Source organism: Trachypithecus francoisi, unplaced genomic scaffold, assembly GCF_009764315.1.
Source record: "Trachypithecus francoisi isolate TF-2019V2 unplaced genomic scaffold, Tfra_2.0 Lachesis_group2, whole genome shotgun sequence".
Classification (NCBI taxonomy): domain Eukaryota; kingdom Metazoa; phylum Chordata; class Mammalia; order Primates; family Cercopithecidae; genus Trachypithecus; species Trachypithecus francoisi.
Window position 1 is genome coordinate 17,380,221 of NW_022681465.1, and position 24,224 is coordinate 17,404,444.

The 24,224-nt window shown below is 42.4% G+C and overlaps 1 pseudogene; it reads left to right on the forward strand.

Moving 5' to 3' along the window:
* The first annotated feature begins 205 nt into the window (after window positions 1-205).
* LOC117066016 lies at window positions 206-8,680 on the forward strand (annotated as a pseudogene).
* Window positions 8,681-24,224: the final 15,544 nt, after the last annotated feature.

A 24,224-nucleotide genomic window follows, 5' to 3' on the forward strand; every position in this document is an offset into this window, starting at 1 on the left:
ACCTCTGAGAGGGTAACATTCCTAGGGAAGTACTAATATGGTTTGGGAGGGGCTATTATTGGTAGATAATGGGTTCAGATAAGGGCATGGCTGATACATCCACATTTATGAGAGATAGAAAGTGGAAAGAGAAATTGGTTGGAGACATTGCTGATTCAGACACACACACTTTAGATTAAGTTTATATGAGGACAAACAAACGACAATGAGTGGAAAGCATATGTACATTTGCATGTGCATGGATGTGCATGTAAGTATTAATAGGTAGAAAGCAAATGAACATACTGGAGATGTAGACAACACGAGACGGCAGCAATCCTATCAAAGAACTGATAGCGCAGGGCAGGAAGACATTCGCAGCTGCTGTCACTCTCTTCCCTCCCTTTCTGAGCTGGCAGTCTAAGAAGTATTGCCATGCTAAGGGGAGTTTGGACAAGAACCAGTTTACATTTTTTCCATAAAAAAAAGAGTAGAAGAAAGAATGGAAATAGGATTGAATCTTCCAAGTTGTTTTTATTACAAATTCGCCTAGCCCTCAAATAAAATGTATTTGTTATCTTGAATTATTCATAAATTGGGGAAGCATCTTTCATAAGTAGATATTTGGAGTTAAAATTGTAAACACTTATGAACTGGAGCATTTTGGTAGCCATAGCCATGCACATTTCCAATAGTAAAAATTTGCTTTTTAGGCCGGGCGTGGTAGCTCATGCCTGTAATCCTAGCACTCTGGGAGGCCGAGGCTGGTCAATCACTTGAGATCAGGAGTTTGAGACTAGCCTGGCCAACATGGTGAAACCCAATCTTTACCAAAAATACCAAAATTAGCTGGGCGTGGTGGCAGATGGCAGTAGTCCCAGCTACTTGGGAGGCTGAGGCAGGAGAATTGCTAGAGCCTGGGAGGTGGAGGTTGCAGTGAGCTGAGATCATAGCCTGGGTGACAAGAGTGAAACTCCATCTCAAACAAAACAAAACAAAACAAAACAAAAAATTCCTTTTTGTTTTCAAAAATACAAAAAAAAAATATTTTTTTATGACCAGTGCTATAGGGTAAGTATAGTTTTTGAAGACCAAAGAGCACCCTTCATGGATTCACTGGGTACCACGTAGTTTCCTTCTTATCTGGGAATGGAGGTTGGGCACGGAGACTAGGTTGATGGAAACTCATGAGATGTGAACCCAGGAACAAGTCAAAGAAAACAAGATGCAACAAGCAAAGAAAATCCCTGCCATGGAGCCTAGGTGCTGCTCTCCAGGAGTTCCCAGACCCTCCTTAGACAAATGCCTGTAAGTAAGGGAGTGGTTGAGAAAGACAGCGAGCTTATCGCACGGTAGGTTGTCATGGAGAGAGGAGACCGGACGGAGTCTGAGTCCATCAAGCACAGGCGAGAGGTGCCGCAGGTCTCAGGAACTCTTGAAAACATCCTTGCGCGGAGGTGCACAGTAAAATATCTGACATGCATAAAAATGACCAAATCACAAAGAGAAGCTTAAATTATGCTCAAGGTCATTCACAGGTCAATGTCTTTTCATTTCACCCACCAGACACTCATTGTTCTCCTTGGTCATGCTGCTATGAGTGCCTTCTTCCTCTTCCTTTGATCATCCTTGAGTTCCCAGATACCAGGGCAAAGCCCCGAGCAGTCTTTGACATTAAGCAGAACCTTCTGGTGCTGCATCAAATTGTAACATCATGGTGCTATGCACAGTGTATACATGCACAGAACTCTCAGCCGTGACTCTGCCTTCATCCCCAGATCGCCTCCATCGCTAGCTAGCTCTGATTCGCCCTCACACTCCCTCACTAGGGGTGGGGTGTGGAGATTTCAGGTGCCTGCCGGAGCCAGGTAGGGCTGTGTGGGGACTGGGGCAAAGTGGGTTTGGGCCAGCTGTGGCTCACTTCCCATTCTGCCTGTTGTAAGTGAATGCAGGACTGTAGTCTCCAGATCTTTTACCTAAAATAAGTCCCCAATTTGAATTTTTATGTGAAATTTCTAATTTTTTTTTTATTTTGAGACATCGCCCAGGCTGGAGTGCGATGATACGATCTCGGTTCACTGCAACCTCCGCCTCCCCGGTTCAAGCAATTCTCCTGTCTCAGGCTCCTGAGTAGCTGGAATAACAGGCACCCGCCACCACGCCTGGCTGATTTTTTGGATTTTTAGTAGAGAGGGAGTTTCACCATCTTGGCCAGGATGGTCTCGAACTCCTGACCTCAAGGGATCTACCTGGCTCCACCTTCCAAAGTGGTGGGATTACAGGCATGAGTCACCGCCCCAGGCCTGAAACTTATACATTTTTATATGTATGTTAATGTAATACTTAAAAATATGTGGGTCAAATGTGACACTCTGTAGGACCAATGTAGCCCATAGGTTTGAGTCTGCCGTATCAGCCTTATCTATCTTTAAAATTCATCCCATCTCTGAGTCTCTCCCATCCCTGAACTGTGTCCAATCAAGTATGCATTAAGGACAAAGACGTGTATTAAGACATAACTTCAAAACTTCAAGCTCAATTACAATAATAATATTATATAATCACATATCATATATAATAGAATAGTAATATAATCTATGTGATAATATACCATAATAATAGAACCCTGGACAGCAATGTATTTCTCAAAAGGATTATATAGTCTTTAGTTATAAATGACATACTAGGGGAAAGAAAGTTTATACATAATTTATTTTTAAAAAGTTGAATTCATAATGAACAAAATAAAGCTCTAGTTAGTATTCTTCAGGGGTTGGAAATCTCTTTAAACTGTTCGATGTAGCTGGGAGCACATTTAGGATGGAAGAAAGAGAATTCTGATCAAGTAAAATATAACTACTATCATGTGCACAGCAAACATGCATTTTAATCAAACCATGGAAATAGGAAAGTCAGAACGGATTCTATTAATTATAAGGATTGTATTAATCATGAGAAATATTTTATAGGCAATTTTGTTTGGTCTATCAAGTTTCTTTTTCAAAGAGTTATTTATTTATTTTTAAAAACTGTTTATGATGTACAACATGATTTAATATGTCAACAGTTTCTATTGGTAAAAATGAATGTATGAGTCTCATAGGAAGTCCTTTGTGAAGTTCCTGGCTCCAAAAAACCCTGGAAGAGTCCCATAGTCATCCTGGCTACTAATAACTTCCTTTTGTTCCCTTTGATGTATACCAAATTTACCCTTGGGTAGCCTCAAATTCTCAGGTTGAGATTGTTTTGGGATCCTTTAATAGCTTTGAGTGGGCATTGTGGCATGAGCTTTATGCCCATCTAGTCTAACCGTACAGACTGGAGGAGGGTGGAGTAACTCAAAATACCTTATTCCTAGATGTCAACCCCAGGCTACCCTGATGACTATCCCCACCTTGAGTCACTGCGTGGCATCTGGGTGTGCCCTCCCAGGAGGCCCTTGCTCACTGCTGTCACACTCTCTTGACTTGTCCTTGGATCCCTCTCAGCTTTGGGTCATCACTTATTCACCAGCCTTGCAACTCTGGGTATTTCAAATGATTCACCATAGGCCTGAGGCAAATTTGCCATGCTCTTAGTGGAGCAGCCAGTTGTCAGCTTGAGCCACAAGCTTGAGGGCACCATTGGTACTGCCACTTAAAAACTGAGATCCACACTTCTGCTCTGGCCCCACGGTTTCTGTGTAGACTTGTGTACACTTGCTCTTCTCTGCTGCATCTCAAAATCCTGAATTGTTTGTCTGTAGTGGGGCTGAGAAGTCCTCTTTTCTTATCATTATCCTATGGCACCGACCTGGAGTAAATTACTCCATGTAGAAGTTCTATGTGGAAGGCCTCTTATTTGGGAGACAGAGTCCAGACTTGCAGAGAGCTGCTCCAAAAGCAATACTGAGTGATTTTCATAGCCTTGTAGCTTGGCTGGGTGGGAGGGTGGAGCAGAGGAGCTGCTGCTGATTCTAGTTCAGCTTACGGGAGGCAATCCTCCTGTTCTCCCCGGGAACTTTGGGTGAATACTGTGCAGGCTGTTACGCATCATGCTTATTTTACACTTAACAGTATATCTTGGAGATCGTGCCATATGAGGGCACGTCAAACTGTCTCATATTTTTAGAGACTACGTATTATAATTTATTTAGCCATTTCCTTATTGAGAAATGTTCAAACTTTTGATCACAGACACTGCTACATCAAATGTCCCTGCACGCAGGCTATTTCACCCGTGTGCCAATAAATCTTTCTCAGAAACTTTCAATTGACACAATTAAGTAAAATGAAGAAAGAAAGATGCTGTAGTATTCGTAGCAGAAAGGCCATGGGACCAGGAATCAGAAGACCTGGGTTCAAGTCTCAGCTCTACTCATTGGTGAGATCTGGACAAAACAACTTGTCTGAAGCTCAATTTCCTCATAAGTAAAATGGAAATCAAATCTCTTGCTTTGCTTTACTTACGAGGGTTTTATCACCATGAGATCTCCAAACACCCCTCCCTTGCTCCCTCGTCTCCTCTTTCGCTTCCTTCCTCCCTCCTTTCTTTCTCACCCAGTGTTCTTTCTACTATTCCACAACTTTAGGAAAATTTAATTTTTTATCTCCCAGAAACTACTCAGTAGCATACCCCAAAGGAGCTCTGCTCCCTTTCTGGGGTCTCTGGTGCAGGATGGGCCCATGTGCTGTCTCTGTAGCTCTTATCCATTTTCAGTAGGCCCAGAGGGACTAGACTGCCTTGAGACGGGTCTAATATGCTCACCTGAGAATGGTTGAAGGAGTGAGTTGGTGTCTGAAAACATTCCAGCAGGCAGCATTCTTTGCTCCAGAAATTCTAGCAGCTCCTCTCGCACCTGAAAGAAATGTGATTATTTCAAAGGCAATTGTTGGAATTCCAATGAGGAACTTTCATACCATTGAAAAACTAATATAGGACATAATGACTCTGAGTTTGCATGTCATGGGGACAGGACTCGGGAAAGACTTTCACTATTTCTAAATTGGGGTGGCCCAAATCTCCCTGGTCCTCTCCATTTCCCTTACACTGGGTGGGAAAGAGTGACTTCAACTAAGGATTCGAAAGGAATGAAGCCTCCTTTGTGCAAAACTGTCAGTCGGGAGGTCATTACGTGTCTTTTTTCTTTTTTTGAGACGGAATCTTGCTCGGTCACCCAGGCTGGAGTGGTGGTGCAATCTTGGCTCACTGCAACCTTCGCCTCCCAGGTTCAAGCAATTCTCCTGCCTAAGCCATCAGAGTAGCTGGGACTACATGTGTGCACTACCACACCTGGCTAATTTTTATATTTTTAGTAGAGACGGGGTTTTACCATGTTGGCCAGGCTGGTTTCAAACTCCTGACCTCAAGTGATCTGCCTCCGTCGGCCTCCCAAAGTGCTGGGATTACAGGCGTGAGCCACGACACCCTGCCTGGTAATTACCTTTCATAGTAGAGCCCTCATCCCACTTTATTTACTTCATGATTAACTCCTTAAAGATTTGACTTAACAATGACAGAACAGTTTTATAAATTATTATGGAACTAGGTACTTTACTAGCCAGTACAGTTATATAAATGGATAAGATGTACAGTAGTTCCCCTTAATCAACAGGGGATATATTCCAAGACCCCAGTGGGTGCCTGAAACCACAGATAGTACCAAACCCTATGTATACTATGTTTCTTCAATCTGATAACTGAGCTGGCTAAGTGAGGAACCAGTGGGTAGCAGAGACAGCTTGAAAACATAGGACAAAGGGATGAGTCATGTCCCTGTTGGGACAGAGTGGAATGGCGTGAGATTTTACATTACTCAGAACGGTGTGTGTGAAAATTCCAGCATAAAGATAGAAACATAACTGGAATTTTCACGCATACCATTCTGAGTATAATTTTGTTCCACTGCGTGGAAGTTTGTTTCACACACAACATTCTCAGTGGAATTATTATTTATGTCTGGAATTTTCCACTTAATATTTTTGGATTGTTGTTGACTGTAACAAGTAGCAGAAAGTAAAAATATGGATAAGGGGTTACTACCGTAGTTTCTTCCTGGAAACAACTTGTTGTTCAGTGGAGAAGACAGACAGACAGACAATTTGTTGTTGTTCTTTTTTTCCCAGAACAAATCCACTCAATACTCACAATAAAGCATTAAAATACTTCTGGTAGTCTGGGCAATACTGGTAACTACTTGTTCCTAGAGTTTTCAAGTTCCAGAAAGGGGAATATATCAAACCTCGTTACTTAGCAGCTAACATGAATCATGCAACTAATCATTTCCATATTCATTCAGCATCAGACTATGAATTACTAGGCACCAGAGATACAAATCCTTGCCCTTAAACACCTTCTAATGGCAAGGTGGAAATTGTAGCATCACAGACTCGTGTGAAAGACTGCATGCTTGTCTGTATGATACAGTGTCCTGTGTCAAGTTCAACAAGGCTGCAAGGTTAGGAAATATTTTCTTGTAAAGAAATGTTGCTTATAATGGTATTTGTTTTGTTTAAAGTTTGACCTAAGCTGTGACGATAACTCAGTTGGGTCACTCAGCTTTGAGATAACAAAGATCTCTTGTTGCTGTCTTTATCTTTTACCATTCAGGAAAATTTTCTAAAAGGTTTCATCTGTCTGGAAAATGATACATTGAGAAGGTAGAGCTATACAGTGAGTAAAAACAGAGCTTGAATTAGTTTTTGACAAGTGGAGGAGCCCTAATTATACATACATGAATAAGGATCTTGTTTATTATAAAGAGGAATGTTTTGTTTGTTTAAGGAAGACAACATGTCTTTCTTAAAACTGCCACTTCAGCGAGAGTATTAGATTGGCATTTGGTAGGAACAAGAAGTAGTAGAGTTAATTCATTTGTCACATTTCTCTCTCACCAATATAATTAATATTGTAATAAATGAAAGACCCCTTCGTAGAATTTTTTAAAAAGGTATGGTTAACGTTAGAAACCTAACATCAACATCAACCTTAGTTGTGACTAAGTAGTGACTTATACAACTCATAACCATTTTGACTCAATTGACAATAATAACATAAATAAATACAGGCTACATTTTGCAACCTTTGTTGAGGTACATAGTATCAGGAAAAATAACCTCATGTAATGAGGAAGTAGAATGAAGCCTGGGGTTTGTGCTCTTGGAAGTCACAAAAGAAGTCACAGCAAGATTAGGAATATCTCAAGATCTCCTAAACTCCAGCTCAGTGCATCCCCCACATCCACATACTTCGTATGATTTGAGCAGCTATTTGGCTCTAGATAGAAATGGAATTTTTATTGTCACAATTCATTTAAACGGTGTTGACTTTGGGTGGCGAACAAGCTGGGATCAGACCAGCTTGATAGTGCTTCAGGCAATGATGTCAGCAGTTGCGTGTTAAACAAATAAATTAGAGATTCCTTTAATGCCAAGTTATGCAATCAGAAAGACAACAATCTCCTTCCATTTGCTTTTTACAACGTTTGTGTAACTTCAGGGCAAAACCCAGAGCAAGTCCACTGGCAAACCTGGGGAGCGGGGACCAGTGATTATTTTCTAACATGGCAGATAAATGAGACAAATGCTCCGACCTACCATCTACCGTAAGTCCCTGAGCCTGGCAGTGGAATGCTACCCTGAGACCAGGGCCGCCACCCACAGACCACACTCCTGGTGCGCCTGACTTCTCAGCTGTTCAGGGCTGTTTCCTGGGCAGGCTGCAGTCGGCCCTGGCCTGTCTCTGGAGTGCCGGGCAGCCTCGCCTGCAGGCCCCATGAAAGCACACAGCCAACTGGCCCAGGTAGGGCTGCCTCACTCCCTGGCAAGGGAACCCAGCTGGAGCTCGAGGAGATGCTGGTCCCCAGCAAGATGTCCATCAGTCTCCGGGAGAGCTGGCTTACAGCCCGCTGCCTCTTGCCCAGACTGGATGCCCGGACCCCAGGGACTGCGGCTCCAGCCCAATTCTATGAGTGTCTCCCTAGCCAGATGGGGGAAGGGGCCAAGCAGGCGGATGAGAAGGCCTGGTACACACCTCAGATGCAGCACAAAAACGTGTTGAAAACCCGCCAGCGGAAGATGAACCACCACAAGCACCGGAAGCGGGGAGGCCCCTGTTCCTGCAGCGGAAGGTCCGGGAAGGACCCCTGAAACGGAAGCCGATCAAGCTCAAGAGAGACGCGAGGCGCATCTGCGAGAAGGCAGGGCTGAAGGAAACCCCTGGAGGCTGGCAGACTCCCAAGATCTACCTGAGGGGCAGGTGAGTCTGTTGCCTCCCTTCCTGCCCCGTTGCTGCTGGCAGGTGATGCATGGTAAAAAGTGGTCAGAGGTCTCAGCTGTTAAAAAAAAAAAAAAAGAGAGAGAGACAAACGCTGAGAAAAACTTCCAGCGTATTTCGTCAGCCACCAGGAAGTGTGTGAGATGAACAGTTGGTTGTAGGGCGAAGGCTGTACGAATCTTCATTCAAGGGACCAGTCCCCACTGACACCTGCCTCCAGATTGCAACAATTCTCTATGAAGTGTGTATTCACATGTATGCTATTTAGCGCTGTGTTAACTGTTATTGTTGGTAATAACAACTATCGTCTATTGAGGAGCTCTTTTTTTTTTAACTTTTATTTTAGGTTTGGGGGTACAAGTGATATTCCATAGGTAAACAGGTGTCACAGGGTTTGTTGTACAGATTATTTCATCACCCAGGTATTAAGCCCAGTACCCAGTAGTTATCTTTTCTGCTGCTCTTGCTCCTCCCACCCTTCACACTCAAGCAGACCCCAGTGTCTGTCGTTTCCTTCTTTGTGTTCATAAGCTCTTATCATTTAGCTCCCACTTATAAGTGAGAACATGCGGTATTTGGTTTTCTGTTGCTGCATTAGTTTGCTAAGGATAATGGCCTCCAGCTCCATCCATGTTTCCACAAAAGACATGATCTCACTTTTTTTTAATGGCTGCATAGTATTCCATGGTGTATATGTACCACATTTTCTTTATCCAGTCTATCATTGATGGGCATTTAGGTTGATTCCATGTCTTTGCTATTGTGAATAGTCCTGCAATGAACATTCGTATGCATGTGTCTTTATAGTAGAGTGATTTATATTCCTCTGGGTATGTACCCAGTAATGGGATTCCTTGGTCGAATGACAGTTCTGCTTTTGACTCTTTGAGGAATCGCCATACTGCTTATGTACCAGGCACTCATTTAGGGGCTTAAATATATTTGATTCTTCACCACTGTGGGGTCTTCTAAAACATCTTTTAAAATTTCAAATATGACTTATAAACAGATCCAGAAATGGATTAAGGAGGGGGAGCAAAAAGAATAAACTTGAAAACAGGTACTCAGATAAATAGCTGTACATGACTTTTCATAGGAGCATTGAAAACAGGTACTCAGATAAATACCTGTACATGACTTTTCACAGGAGCATTATTCACAATAGCCAAAACGTGAAAACAGCCTAGTGTTCATCAGTGGATGAACTGATAAGCAAACTTTGGTATATCTGTGCAACTGAATATTATTTAGTAGTAAATAAAAGAAGTACTGATACATGCTACAACATGGGTGAACTTGGAAAACATCATTCTGAGTGAAAAAAATGCAACACAAAAGGTCTCATATTGCATGCTTTTCTTTATTGCCCGTGGGTACTTGGTTTTCTTTTGGGGCAGTGAAAATATTTTAGAACTAGAGAGGGGGGTAGTTGAACGACATTGTGAATTTACCAAATGCCACTGAATTGCACACTTTAAAACTAATTGTATGTTATATGAATTTTACCTGAATAATAGTAACAGGCCGGGCGTGGTGGCTTATGCCTGTAATCCCAGCACTTTAGGAGGCCAAGGCGGGTGAGTCATGAGGTCAGGAATTAGAGACCAGCCTGGCCAACATGGTGAAACTTTTAGTCTCCTAAAAACACAAAAAATTAGCTGGGCATAGTGGTCGGCACCTGTAATCCCAGCTACTTGAAAGGCTGAGGCAGGAGAATCGCTTGAATCCAGGAGGCGGAGGTTGCAGTGAGCCGAGATGGTGCCACTGCACTCCAGCCCGGATGACAGAGTGAGACTCCATCTGAAACAAACAAAGAAACAAACAAAAAACAAAACAAAAAGAAAGAATAAACCTAGAATAAAAGTCTCTCTCTCTGTCTCTCTTTTCTCTTTCTTTCTTTTCTTGACAGGGTCTCACTCTGTCCTCCAGGCTAGAGTGTAGTGGTGCAATCTGGGCTTACTGTAGCCTCAGCCTTTTGGGCGCAAGTGATCCTCCCACAACAGCCTCTCTAGTAGCTGGCTACTACAGGCTAATTTTTGGTTATTTGTTTTGTAGAGATAGGGTTTTGCCATGTTGCCTAGGCTGGTCTGAAACTCCTGGGCTCAAGTGATCCTCCCACTTTGGCTTCCGAAACTGCTGGGATTACAGACATGAGCCACTGCATCTAACCCAGAAATTTTATTATTTTTATTCACTGCTGTGCCTTAAACAATGCCCTACACAGGGCAAGGGTGCAGTGCATATTTGGTGAATCAATGTATGGATGAACATCAGTACTGAGTCTTAGTTTTTTTTCAACATCAGGCATCATGGGTACTGTATTAGCCAGGGTTCTCCAGGGAAACAGAACATATAAATATAAAGAGATTTGTTATAAGGCTCATGTGACTATGGGGGCTGAGAAGACCTAAGGTCTGCTGTCTGCAAGCCGGAGGCCCAGGAAAGCCAGAGGTGTAGTTCAAAGGCCTAAGGACCAGAAGCATTGCAAGCAGATCAGTGTCCCAGCTCAATCAGGAAGGAAGAGAGGGAGTCCAATCTTCCTCTACCCTTTGATTCTGTTCAGGTCATTAGTGGACTGGATGAGGCCCACCACATTGGGGAGGATTATCTGCTTTACTCAGCCGACCAATGTAAATGGTAATCTCTTCAGGAAACATCCTCACAGATGCGCTAGAAATGATATTCAGTCAGCTATCTGGGCATCCCATGGCCAAATCAAATTGACTCATAAAATTAACCATCAGAGATACCATAAAGGCATAGAATTTTCTAAAGAAAAGGAGTTTTTTTTTTTTTCCAATGGAGTCTCGCTTTGTTGCCCAAGCTGGAGTGCAATGGCATGATCTCGGCTCACTGCACCCCTCCACCTCCTGGGTTCAAGCCTAAGCTTCCCGAGTAGCTGGGATTACAGGCACCCGCCACCACACCCAGCTAATTTTTGTATTTTTAGTAGAGACAGGGTTTCACCAGGTTGGCCAGCCTGGTCTCAAATTCCTGACCTCAGGTGATCCACCCACCTCAGCCTCCCAAAGTGTTGGGATTATAAGTGTGAGCCACTGTGCCCAGCCAGGAGGTACTTTTTAATCTTTTACTGCCAACTGGAAATGGATGATGCCGTTTAGATAGTTTTGGAAGGAAACTAAAGACAATCTGGTTGGCAAGATGAGACAGGTAGACAAAAAGATGAGAGTGCAGGAGAATAATATGATGTTATAGTGCAAGAGAAAAACCATCTGGGAATCATTAGATTTCCTTTCTGATTCTGTTTTACTCAGGAGAGGATTTCCATCTCTGTGGGCCTCAATTTTCTCATTGGTAAATTTAGAAGGTGAGACCAGATGGTTTCTCTGACCCATTCTAAACTTTACTTATTATGCACATTTGTTTGGCAAAGGGCAAGAACTCTATGCATTTAAATAAATAGAAAATCCTCCTAGGTCGCGTTAGTTAACTCTTCCTCCACCCTGATCATGTGACAGGTCAAAAGAAGAAGAAAGCTGAGAAAATCTCTTCTAAGCGTGAAATTCTGTTGCTTAGTATAATTTTGTGAAATGTGGACGAGAGTGAATCCTAAGATACATCCCATGCTTTTTGAGAAAACAATTCTTATTTAGGAAAGTGGTGAGTACGTGAAATTTGACTTATTGTTGTAAACTTTTTTTTTTTTTTGAGACAGAGTCTCACTCTGTCACCCAGGTTGTAGTGCAGTGGCATGATCTTGGCTCACTGCAACCTCCGTCTCCTGGGTTCAAGTGGCTCTCCTGCCTTAGCCTCCCAAATAGCTGGGATTATAGGCATATGCTACCGCACCCAGCTAAGTTTTGTATTTTTAGTAGAGACAAGGTTTCACCATGTTGGCCAGGCTGGTCTCGAACTCCTGACCTCAAATTATCCGCACATCTTGGCCTTCCAAAGTTCTGGGATTATAGGCATGAGCCACTGCGCCCAGGCTGATGTAAACTTTTGAAGAAACTTAATACTGTATTTTAAAAAAATTCTAAAGGTGAATAGGATCGTAAGTGCATCGTTAAGCCTACACATCAGTGAAAGGTCTAATTGCAATGATTTCTCCAATTGGAGTTCTAAAGAATGATTTGCTTCTAAAGGTGAGTAAGGCATTTGCAAACTCCACATAAACACAAACACAGAATTGAAGTCTAAGCAAGAACTCTGCTCCTCTTTGCCTAGGGTGTTTGAAATGAAACAACAGCAACATCATACTAACAAAGATCAAGGTTCAGCTGGCTTCTTAGAGAAGCTAGTGGAATTCAAGACACTTGACATGTTTGCTGAAGTCTTTGGAATGTGATGGTAGGATTTAGCAGGTCTGTTTGTTTGCAGTGTTAGTATAGGAGCCGAAAAGGGAGCTATAATAGAGAAAAGCAAAACATAATAATCTTGCAAAGAGAAAAATCAACTGGGGCAGCACTGTGAAGAACTTATGAAAGGCAAAATAAAAATCTATTTAATGATTTTCCCTCTGAGCACTATGAAAAAGAAATAATCTTGCCAGAGTAAAATAATTTAAATTCAATTCAACAAACATTTATTGAGTGTATACTGCAGGACACATACTATCTTTCAGTGAAAACAAAAATGGGGTTGGCTTTTTAAAAAAGTATAAAAGTTACTGTATAAATGTGACCAATATATGAGTAATTTCTCCCTCTTAGTTTTTTCTCCTTTTGGGGAATATTTCTGCCTTATTCTCATAGAGAATGTAATTTTCCCTCCACTTCCTGTATTCTTTTGAAATGCACACGATTATTTTTCTCCATACTTACTTTTTCTTGTGTTGTTTAATAATATTAAAAATTATGTATATTCTTTATATATAAAAATACGATTTACAATTATATATATCTCTGTATTATTCTTTTCCTCTCTCCTTGGTACTAATATTTACTTCCTACTTCCTCCCACCCCAACCTAGAGGAACTGTGGGTGAATATTGGCTAGTGTTCTTCACTTGGATCAAATAAGCAGAATGAGAGCGAGAACTGTGTTATAATCTTTGCAACTGTTGTTCTGTTGTGCAAATTAAATTCTCTAGGCCTCATTTTTTTTTTCTATAGAATATACAGGGCGTAAAATGTGAAAAGGTAACCTTCTAGATTCATTACTGGAATCCTTGGTTGAGTTTGTGATTCAGATGTCAGGAAGAATGATGGCATATGACACAGATGGCTGAGTGGTGGTAGTCTATTAAGCGGGCCCTATATTAGCATATATGGAATGTTTATTCAGTTGCTGGGTGGACATGCAAGATATAGCTGCTGAGGCTGGGTTTGCGCCTGTAATCCCAGCACTCTGGAAGGCCAAGGTGGGCAGATCACCTGAGGTCAGGAATTTGACAAGCCTGGTCAACATGACAAAACCTGGTCTCTACTAAAAACACAAAAATTAGCTGGGAGTGGTGACATGTGCCTATATTCCCGCTACTTGGGAGGCTGAGGCACAAGAATCACTTGAACCCAGAAGGAGGAGGTTGCAGTGAGCTGAGATCGCCTGGGCAACAGAGCAACAGAGACTGATAGGGTTTGGCTCTGTGTCCCCACCCAAATCTCATCTTGTAGCTCCCCTATGTTGTGGGAGGGACCCAGTGGGAGATGATTGAATCATGGGGGCCGGTCTTTCCCATGCTGTTCTTGTGATAGTCAATGGGTCTCATGAGATCTGATGGTTTTAAAAATCAGAGTTTCAGCGAGTCGCAGTGGCTCATGCCTGTAATCCCAGCACTTTGGGAGGCCGAGGCAGGTGGATTACCTGAGGTCAGGAGTTTGAGACCAGCCTCTAACATGGTGAAACCCTGTTTCTACTAAAAATACAAAAAAGTAGCCGGACGTGGTGGCACACACCTGTAATCCCAGTTACTTGGGAGGCTGAGACAGGAGAATTGCTTGAACCTGGGAGGTGGTTGCAGTGAGCTGAGATCACGCCATTGCACTCCAACTTGGGCAAAAAGAGCAAAACTTCGTCTCAAAAACAGAAAATGAAACAACAGACCTCCTTCTTTTGTAAATTGCCCAGTCTTGGGTATGTCTTTTTTTTTTTTTTTTGAGACAGAGTCTGACTCTGTCGCCACGCTGGAGTGCAGTGGTGCGATCTTGGCTCACTGCAACTTCCACCTCCCAGGTTCAAGCGATTCTCCTGCCTCAGCCTCCCAAGTAGCTGAGACTACAGGTGCCCACCACACCCAGCTAATTTTTGTATTTTTAGTAGAAAGGGGGTTTCATCACGTTGGCCAGGATGGTCTCGATCTCTTGACCTTGTGATCTGTCTGCCTCGGCCTCCCAAAGTGTTGGGATTTCCCATGCTGTTATTGTGATAGTCAATGGGTCTCATGAGATCTGATGGTTTTAAAAATCAGAGTTTCAGCCAGTCGCAGTGGCTCATGCCTGTAATCCCAGCACTTTGGGAGGCCGTGGCATGAGCCACCACCACGCCTGACTCTCAGGTATGTCTTTATCAGCAGTGTGAAAAGAGACTAATACAGATATCCTGCCTCAAAAAAAAAAAAAAAAAAAGAGATATAACTGCTAAATTGTAAAAGGGATCTTGAATTAATAATAAGTCTGAGATAGCTTAAGATAAAATATTTAACTGGGAAGTATTTTTATATCTTATCAAGTAATAGGCATTAAGGATGCCTGCCTGCTAGGCTGAACATTCCCTAAAAATCAACTGATGAATTGGATTAATCCAGAAGACTCTGGCACATCTATTGGGAGACTGTCAGAGAGGATGCCTGTTACTAGTGATTGAATTGGCGATCAAATTACACTTGTAAGGACAGGATTAGTATTCTGTATTTTATCATCGATGTGACTTCTGAAATGGAACTGTCGCAAACACATTGAAAGATCCTAGAACAGTAGAGAGTGTCACCTGGGTGACACCAAACACAAATCAAGACCACTTAGAATATAAGAAACTGGAAGAAAAACCCGAAACAAAAACTCCCACACATAACATCCTTAACTGAGGTCATGTTTGTTCTAATCATCTTCACTTGAGAAGCTTGTAAATGAAAAGACAGGAGACTTCCTACTAAACAGCTGTTGTGGTTGAATTGAGGAGCTAAGTGGTGACAAGCAACACTCAATTGCCATGTGAGAGCAATACACAGATAGGGGTAAAACAGCCAGAATTAGGGTGTTTCCTTAGGAAGGGTGTCAGATTACCTCTGAGTAAAACCAATTCCCAGGAGAACTTTAAATCTGTTTATGTGGAAAACCTGGTGACTTAAGTAGTCTATACCTACCAGCGCCAGCTCTTCTAGTAGATGAAGTGTCTTCGACTAAAGAATTTTACTCATTATTTACCTAAAGAAGTCTTACCCAGATGGAGGAAAAATTAATTTACTTCACCTAGAATTTTACTACTCTGCCATTGATGATGGGTGCCCCATCTGAAGATGCAGTTGGCTAAATGCTCGTGTGTGTCTGTGCAAAAGGCACTATAAATAGGGTTTTTCATGTTTCTGTGCCAAAGAGAATCAACTATGAAGGAAGAGCTATTTATTTATGTTTATACAAGGCAAGCTGTTTTTAATGAAATCTCTCTTGGGGATCATGAAACAGCTGTACGTGGCCCAAACACATGATTATTGCTGACTTGTCCTGGCCAGTGTGGGCCCTTCTTCTTTTTTTTTTTTTCTCTGTCATCTAGGTTGCAGTGCAATGGCACAATCTTGGCTCCCTGCAACCTCCACCTCCTGAGTTTAAGTGATTCTGCTGCCTCAGCCTCCCGAGTAGCTGGACTACAGGCATGCACCACCATACCCGACTAATTTTTATATTTTCAGTAGAGCCGACATTTCACCGTGTTGGCCAGGCTTGTCTCGAACTCCTGGCCTCAAGCGATCCGCCCACCTCGGCCTCCCAAAGTGCTGAAATTCCAGGCGTGAGTCACCACACCCAGCCGTGGGCACTTCTTTCCTCCCTTCTCCATCTTGTTGCTTTGTCTCTAAACCGTAGTTCTCCATTTGTGTTCTTCGTAGCATGAGTATCACCTGGGAACTTGTAAGAAATGCATATGGATAGGCTCATCCCAGACCTGTGGGATCAGGAACTCTGGGGTGGGGTCCAAGGATTTGTTTTTGCTCTCATCCTGTCCATGACTGATGCATGCTCAAGTCTGAGAATTGATGCTCTAAATCAGGGGTCTGCAAACTATGGCTATGGGCCAAGTCAGCTTCTTGACTGATATGGTACAGTTGGTGAGCAAGAAATTATTTTTATATTTTTAAACGTTAGAAAAAGGGGAATAGTATTTCATGACATATGAAAATTATATAAAATTTATGTTTTAGTGTTTGTCCATCAATACCGTTTCATTGGAACATGATTACACCCATTCTCTTCTAGCTTTGCACTACAACAGCAAAATGGGGTTGTTGCAACAGATACCATATGGCTCAAAGGCCTAAAGTGCTTATTATCTGCCCCTTTACAGAAAGAGTTTGCTGACCCAGCTCAAAATCCTTTGTTCCTTCATCCTCCTCCTCTATCTCCACGCCCACCACTCCCCACACCCATTCCCATCTGAGGCCAGGACTCAGTCTGTGTCATTCATTGTCACTGATAGTCTCCTATCTTCTTCTCAGGGTCAAAGAGATTGCTGACCTTCACTTTAGCATCATGTGCAGGGAAGCAAAGCAGCCTTGATTTTCATATGCAAACTGGATTTACTGGTGTCTGTCCAGAGGGAACATTACCCTGTGTAGTTTGCATTCACATTTTTTTGTTTCAGGGTTTAGGACATATATTTTATTAGCATTTGATTATGGATCTGTTTTTAGAGGAACGTGCTGTGGGGCAAAGATCGGCCTGCTACTGTTTGTTCTGTCTAGAATGCTTTGGCATGCACACGGTAGATTGTGGCAAATTGTTGAAATGAATATTTGTGGTTTAGGAACTCGTTAGTTGTCATTCTAGATGAGGTTATGTGTCTGTCAACTTTGGGTTCTCACTTCCTGAAAAAGATCCTCTCCTGTTTCCTGAATTAAAGGCTCATAGGCACACTGCAAACTGAAGCAAGAAGTATGAATGCAATTGTACTGCCTGTGGCAAGACAAGATGCTTCTGCCCTGCAACCATCAGCTTCTTTCTGGGACAGTATGCTTATTTGCTTAATGCTAGCATAATAACCACGGAAACTGTGATCTGTGTTAAAATTAATCTTTTAAATCACTTAATAATGGGCTGCAGGAGCAGCCAATTGTACATGGACTACTTAAGTGAACTACTTTTAACATGAAGAGGAATATTTCATTTTGATTTTAATTTCACATTAATTTAATTATGTGAGTGTCTGAGAATGACACAATTTCACTTATTTTTCCCTGGGGAGATGTCAATGAATTCTCAATTTCCTTCCAAGGAGCCAGTCTTAGAATATTTGTGTGGTCTGTTGCATTGCTTTCCTGTTCCGTTCTAATAGGGCCAGCTGGGCTTTGACTCCGTGTAGCTGAGTGGGGGTGGAGGAGGGGGAACTGAGTGTGTGTGTTTGTGTGTGTGCACGAACGTGTGTCTCATAAGGAGGGAAGGACTGGCTTGAGTTCTGGATTCAACAATAAAGGTTGTAGAAGAAACAGCACTATGGAAATTTCAAATGGCAATGAATACAAGCGGAGGTCTACATTTCAACAAAAATCACGGTTGATTATTAGTAAAAATTTTGTCGTAGACAACCCAGTTCTCTCTACAGAGAACAACTTTCTGAATGTGCACAGTGAGAGGCAGGAAACTGTTTTACTTCCTTGTTGCCTTGTTGCCTGGGCAGAGAAGAAGAAGTAGTATCAGGTGAAGAGACAGCAGGAAGGCATGAGTAGTTTGGGAGGAGAAAAGAGGGCAATACTGTGAAAAAGGTCTTTGTTATGTTTATACCAATGACCTTTTTTTCTTGCAACTTTTTAACGAAACTTTTAAAGATACACAAAGTTGAAAGAATAGTCCAATGAATACCTGTATATGCACCCAACTAGATTTAACAAATTCTTAGCATTTTCTTACTTTTGCTTTATCCACCCATCAATGTATCCATCCGTCCATCCATCCCTTGTCCATCTGGTATGTCTCTCTATCTCTTCATCCATCCCATTCCATCCATCCAAACTAGGGAGACTGAATAGTGCCCTGATTGAGAACCAGAAGAATGGCTTCTGCTCTTGATCTTCAGAGCAGAAGGATTTTTTTTTTAGACCCACAGAAAGGGGGTTCCATAAGGGAAGTGAAAGATGAAGGTTACTTTTGTGTTGTGATCTTTATAATAGATTCAATGGGAAGCTAAATGTCTGGCAATGATGATTCCTGAGATGAAGGAAGGCAACGGCTTTCATTTGACTGAATGACCATTACCATGAACCAACCTGAAAATTCGTTGGTGTTAGAAAGTAGGTAGATAATTTTATCTTAAATTGTTGAATTTTATTACCAGGTAATACAGAAAATATTAGCCACCTTCTTTTTTTTTTTTGGTGGGGGGGAAGTGGACAAGGTCTTGCTCTGTTGTCCAGGCTGGAATATAGTGCAGTGATCTCAGCTCCCTGCAGCCTCTGTCTCCTGGGTTCAAGCAATTATGCCTCAGCCTCCAGAGTCGCTGGGATCACAGGCATTCACCACCACGTCGGGCTAATTTAGTAGAGACGGGGTTTCACCATGTTGGCCAGGCTGGTCTTGAACTCCTGACCTCAAGTAATCTGCCTACCTTGGCCTCCCAAAGTGCTGGGATTACAGGCGTGAGTCACTGCGCCCGGCCAGAAAATAATATCTTTTTTTCTAATGTTTGTTTCCTCAGTTTGGTTTACTAGTACAATCCAAACCTCAGGGTTTTTATGTATTCAGGTAAGAAAGTGGAATATTAAGACAGATTTCCAAGTACATTTCCCCCAGAGTGATTCCATAGTGACAACAGGAATACATGAATGGAAAATTTGCTTAAAAAGAAGATGTTGGAATTATCCCATTTATTTCAATCTCTTATATATCACTTCCATGTGCATGCTGAAAACGTAGGTCTCAGGATCCTGGAAAGAACATGGCCCTGATTCTTCCCAAGTGGCTGAAGACAATTGTAAGCCACAACACTCTCATGTTCAAATCACGGGATTATATGGATCTTTTAATTCTTACTTGAGTCTTCCTTACGAAATTTCTTAAATATGAATGGAGAGAAAGTCCCTGTTTCACACGAATGTGATTTTGTTTACCACTTGAAAACAATTAGAGACATGTCCTTCGATCCTCTGCATCTTTAAAAGTGCTATTGAGAAGCAAGGAAGCAGGACAGGACAGGCAAGACTGCACAGTTAAAGAGGATGGGGGATGGCCAGGCATGGTGGCTCATGGCTGTAATTCTAGTACTTTGGGAGGCCGAAGTGGGCAGATTGCTTCAGCCCAGGAATTTGAGACCAACCTGAGCAACATGGCAAAACTCCCTCTCTATTAAAAAAAAAAAAAATTTAGCCAGGCGTGGTGGCAGTTGCCTGTCATCCTAGCTACTCAGGAAGCTGAGGTGAGAGGATCACCTGAGCCCAGGTGGTTGAGGCTGTGGTGAGCCCTGATTGTGCCACTGCACTCCAGCCTGGGAGACAAAGTGAGACCCTGTCCCCAAAATAAATAAATAAATAAGTAAATAAAGAAAGAAGATGGAGCAGCTCCTAGCCTTGGGCTGCTGTGAAGCCCTCCACCACACATCTAGCTTAGCTCAGTCCAGTGGAGCATTAGCTTATCTTTGTGCACTTCAGTGGAATATGCCCTGTGTCTCTGGCCTGGTGTTGGAGAGTCTTTGGCATCAGGATTTACAAACTCCTCCATCACCATCTTTGCTTTCGACTGTACATTCTTTGCTTTCGACTGTGCTCTTGCTTCTATTCTCCCTGCTGCCATCTTGGTCAGGGCCCTCAATTTCAGCCTGCTCTGGTTTAGTATTCTGTTAAAATTCCAACAAGTTAGAATACTGCCTCTCAGCTCTCCCTACATGTGTCTATGCTGTGTGTGGCACTCCATCAATCCCCCTGAAAACCACATAGCTCAGATGGCCTTGTACTCAAAAGCACAGAATGGCCTCTATGGTGGGTACAGAGAAAAAGTCCTAACTCTCTATTTTTGTATCTATGGCCCTCAATTCCCCATCCAACTTTATCTGTCTCTTATAACTCACTAATAAGAACCCCTCTGCCTTAGTTATATTCATTTATTGTTTGTAACTCGCTGCATGTATCACATTGTAAACATCAAAGCCAACAGAAATCATTATTTTTGTAATGAAATCTCAGGGAAAGGGTTAAAGACAAACACCACTGGATGTAGCAGACTTACTTAAAGTTTTAATAGCTGTTATAACTCCAGATGAACCTGGCACAGTCTTTATTAAAATGAACTTTTTGTTCACAATAGGTGGTAAGACAGAGTATGTGACTAAATCCCTCTCACCTGGAAGCAGATCATATTATATAGGAAGCTTCATCTTCATATGATGCCTTCCTTCAATTTTTCTGTCTCTGTCTTCTTCTTTTGAACCCTCCTTGTTGACATTTATTTTTAAGAGGGTCTGCAGTCCCATGTTCCTGAATATTTGCCATCCTCAGAACAGCTGGGTTTGTTTCAGTTGATGTCCATGGCTCATCATGCAAACACAGCATCTCTTTGAACATGATTTTCAATTTGATGAATATTCTGAGGGTTGATTATGCGTGGGTGGTCTTGTCCGTATCGTTTCTGGTGGCTTCCCACATTCACATGGTTATTACTCCGGAGTTCACTTTGCTCACTAATTCTAATCCCTACATTCTTTTATTCTTAAAATCCTTGTGATCAAATCAATACTTTTGAATTCAAATGTTATCTATTTATATGTTTGAAATTAATTTTACTGGCCGGGCATGTTGGCACACGCCTGTAATCCCAGCACTTTGCGAGGCTGAGGCAGGCGGATCACGAGGTCAGGAGATCGAGACCATCCTGGCTAACACGGTGAAACCCTGTCTCTACTAAAAATACAAAAAATTAGCAGGGCGTGGTGGTGGGCACCTGTAGTCCCAGCTACTTGGGAGGCTGAGGCAGGAGAATGGCGTGAATCTGGGAGGCGGAGCTTGCAGTGAGCTGAGATTGCACCACTGCACTCCAGCCTGGGTGACAGAGTGAGACTGTCTCAAAAAAAAAAAAATTTTTACTTTTGGGGTCTACTTTAGCTGTATATGAGATACTAATACATTAGTTCATGTTATTATTTGTAAAGAAATAAACGCACACGTATATTAAAGATGAACCCTTATCTTTTTTTTTTTTTTGGCAGTCTAATTCAGTCTGTTGCCCAGGCTGGAGTGCAGTGATGTGCAGTCTCAGCTCACTGCAACCTCTGCCTCCTGGGTTCAAGTGATTCTCCTGCCTCAGCCTCCCGAGTAGCTGGGATTATAGGCATGCCCTCCCACACCTGGCTAACTTTTGTATTTTTTTTTTTTTTTTTTTTTTTTTTGAGACAGAGTCTCGCTCTGTCGCCCAGGCTGGAGTGCTGTGGCCGGATCTCGGCTCACTGCAAGCTCCGCCTCCCGGTTCACGCCATTCTCCTGCCTCAGCCTCCCGAGCAGCTGGGACTACAGGCGCCCACCACCTCGCCCGGCTAGTTTTTTGTATTTTTTAGTAGAGACGGGGTTTCACCGTGTTAGCCAGGATGGTCTCGATCTCCTGACCTCGTGATCCACCCGACTCGGCCTCCCAAAGTGCTGGGATTACAGGCTTGAGCCACCGCGCCCGGCCTGTATTTTTAGTAGAGATGGAATTTCACCATGTTGGCCAGACTGGTCTCGAACTCCTGATCTTAAGTGATCCACCCTCCTTGGACTCCCAAAGTGCTGAGATTACAGGTGTTAGCCACTGCGCTTGGCCAACCCTCACATTTTTAATGAGGGGTACATGATAATATGATATTAAAAACTTGGATACCATTTACTTTATTTATTGATTGATTTTTTTGAGACAGCATGTCACTCCTGTTGCCCAGGCTGGAGTGCAGTGGCATGATCATGGCTCACTGCAGTCTCGACTTCCTGGGCTCAGGTGATCCTCCTACCTCAGCCTCCCAAGTCGCTGAGACTACAGGCATATGCCACCACACCCAGTTAAATTTTTTTTTGTATTCTTTTATAGAGATAAGGTTTCGCCATGTTGCTCAGGCTGGTCTTGAACTCCTGGGTTCAAGCAATCCACCCATCCCAGCCTCCCAAAGTGCTGGGATTACAGGCATGAACCACTGTGCCCAACCATTTTATAATTTTTTACCATTGGTTTAACATTTATCATGTTTCACAGTATGTAATTATCTTTTTTTAAGAAAACAGCTTTATTGAGATGTAATTTGTATTTCATAAAATTCTTTCACTTTATGTATACAATTAAATTATTTTTAGTCAATATGCAGAGTTATGCAGCCTTCAGCACAATCAAATTTGAAAACATTGTTATTATCTCCCAAACATCCTCTGTGTCCATCTGCAGTCACTCTCTGTTCCCATGCCCAGCCTCAGGCAACTGTTGGTCTACTTTCTCTCTCTATAGATTGATTTGCCTCTTCTGAACTTTGGATAGAAATGGAATTATGCAATATGTGGTTTTGCGACTGCCTTCTTTCACTTGGTATATGTTTTTGAGGTTCTTCCGTGTTGTGATGTGTCTAAATACTTCATTTGTGTATGCTTCTGAACAGTATTCCACTGTATGGATATACCACATTCTGTTCATCTGTTCACCAGTTGCTGGCCTTTGAATTATTTCCAAATGGCTATTACGAATGAATAACGTTGCTATGCATATTCATATTGACATATGTTTCTATTTCTCTTGGATAAATTCCTATGAGTGGAATAGGTGGGTGATATGGTAACTTCATCTTTAACTTTTTTTTTTTTTTGGCGTCTTCCTCTTGTCACCCAGGCTGGAGGGCAGTGGCATGATTTTGACTCACTGCAACCTCCTCCTCCTGGGTTCAAGTGATTCTCCTGCCTCAGCCTCCTGAGTATCTGGTATTACAGGGGCCCACGACCATGTCCGGTTAATTTTTTGTATTTTTAGTAGAGATGGGTTTTCACCGTGTTGGCCAAACTCGTCTTGAACTCCTGACCTCAAGTGATCCACCCGCCGTGGCCTCCCAAAGTGCTGAGATTACAGGCATGAGCCACCATGCCTGGCTTTTACTTTTAAGAAGTGGCAAAACTGTTTTCTTTCAATTGCTGATAAAGGTAGAAATATTTACTACCAAGCAGGCACTGAACAGTCACGAGACCTATTCTCATAGCTCAGGAAAGTCTCCTCTCGGGCATTCTGACTGGCGCCATGCCTAAAAGTTACACTCTTAGGCAGATTAAAGGATATTTTGCAGACAGGACCTGGTCCTGGTGAGTTGTCAGCATCCTCCATGAAACAGAGCAAGGTGGGACTAATATGACTCTAGACTTTAAACACTACACTGACTGTGTCAGCCTCCTGGGCTTCCTGGGTCCTATACTTAAGACACTGGGTCCCATCCAATGTTTCTAACCCGTCACTGACTTTGAAAAACACTCATTTCACCACTGAAAAAGTATTCCCTACATCCCAGTTGCTACTTAATACATCCCTTAATTGCAAGAGATATGAAGTAATAAGTAAATGAAGAGTTGGTTCCTCACTGTGATACTTTAAAGGCTACCTATTCACCCTAGAATATCCATTCTGACCATGGTGCTTCAGCTGCCTTTAAGGTGTAAAGTTAATTTTAACCAGACGCATTACATTATGTGTACATAAGGAAACATTATCATAACAGCCGACCATAGTTTCCATGGGATATAGTGAGAGGAAAACTGAAGAGTCCGTGTGTCAGTATCAATGTATCAGCTGATATAACAAATCATCAATACATTGTATCATTGATAAAAGAACTCAAGAACTAATCAGAAAAACAGTTCTAATAGCCACTACTGCCTACCTGCGTAGAAATATTTGTAGAGTACA